Below are 1,679 nucleotides of genomic sequence, written 5' to 3' on the forward strand. Positions count from 1 at the left end.
TCTGATATATTAGGGAAACACTCTGATGTATAGGAGCATCACTCTTATGTATAAGAGGATCACTGCGGTATTTAGGGGCATCACCAATGTATAGGGGACAGTACTCTAGCGTTTATGGGGAATCACTCTGTTTCTAAGCATCACTCTTATGTATAAGAACCATCACTCTTCCATGTAAGGGCATCACTTTGATATCTAGGGTATCAAAAGGGAATCACTCTGATGTCAAATAGGCATCACTCATATATTAGGGCAACACTTTGGAGCAACTCTCTAATATTAAGGGGGCACCACTCTAGCATTTAGCGGTCATTACTCTAGTTTTTAAGGGCAACACTCTGGCATATAAGGGCATCACTTTGATATTTAGGGGGCATCACTTTGATATACAGGGCCATCACTCTGATGTATAGGGGGCATCACTCTGGTGTATTGGGCGCATCACTATAGCATTTTGGGCATCACACATTGATGTATATGGCACATCACTCTGGTGTATAGAGATCAACACTCTGATGTATTGGGCATCACTCTGGCATATAAGGTCATCACTTGAATACTTACAGCAATCACTGATGCACAGGGCGATCACAATTTAGGGGGCATCACTCTGATGTATAGAGGGCATCACTTTAGAATATCTAGGGCATCACTCTGGCATGTAAGGGCATCACTTTGATGTATAGGGGGCATCACTGTAGCATGGTTTTGGCATCATTCTAGCATGGAGGGGACACCCCATTGATATATAGGGGGCATCACTCATGCATACAAGGGCATCACTCTGATATAAAGGGGGCATCACTGATGTTTAGGGGGCATCACTTATACATTTATGGGACATCACTCTGATGTATTGGCATCACTCTAGCACTTAATGGCATCACTGGCATATAAGGGCATCACTTTGATATATAGGGCCATTGCTCTGATGTATAGGGGGGAAACACTGTAGCATATAAGGGCACTACTTTGATATATAGGGCCATTGCTCTGATGTATAGGGGGAAACACTGTAACATATAAGGGCATCACTTTGATATATAGGGCCATTGCTCTGATGTATTGGGGGGAAACACTGTAGCATATAAGGGCACTACTTTGATATATAGGGCCATTGCTCTGATGTATAGGGGAAAACACTGTAACATATAAGGGCACCACTTTGATATATAGGGCCATTGCTCTGATGTATAGGGGGGAAACACTAGCATATAAGGGCACTGCTTTGATATATAGGGCCATTGCTCTGATGTATAGGGGGAAACACTGTAACATATAAGGGCACCACTTTGATATATAGGGCCATTGCTCTGATGTATAGGGGGAAACACTGTAGCATATAAGGGCACCACTTTGATATATAGGGCCATTGCTCTGATGTATAGGGGGAAACACTGTAACATATAAGGGCACCACTTTGATATATAGGCCATTGCTCTGATGTATAGGGGGAAAACACTGTAGCATATAAGGGCATCACTTTGTCATTTAGGGGCATTACACTGATGTTAAAGAGACATCACTTTGATGTCCAGGGGGCATCAGTCTTATGTTTATGTCTATTGCATAGGGAGCATCACTCTGGCATACAAGGCATCAGTCTTGCTTAGAAAGGGCGTCACTTTGATGTAAAGGTGGCATCACTCTAGCATTTGGGGGCATCACTCTGATGCATA

At 43.0% G+C, this 1,679-nt stretch overlaps 1 protein-coding gene across 1 annotated transcript in view; it reads right to left on the bottom strand.

The window, feature by feature from the left end:
• The window catches only part of LOTGIDRAFT_175493 (hypothetical protein), a gene marked incomplete at both ends in the record, with an annotated part of 12,434 nt that overhangs the window by 1,009 nt on the left and 9,746 nt on the right, over nucleotides 1-1,679 (bottom strand). The gene's annotated exons all lie outside the window — the stretch shown is intronic.

This window comes from Lottia gigantea (genome assembly GCF_000327385.1).
Source record: "Lottia gigantea unplaced genomic scaffold LOTGIsca_291, whole genome shotgun sequence".
Lineage (NCBI taxonomy): Eukaryota > Metazoa > Mollusca > Gastropoda > Lottiidae > Lottia > Lottia gigantea.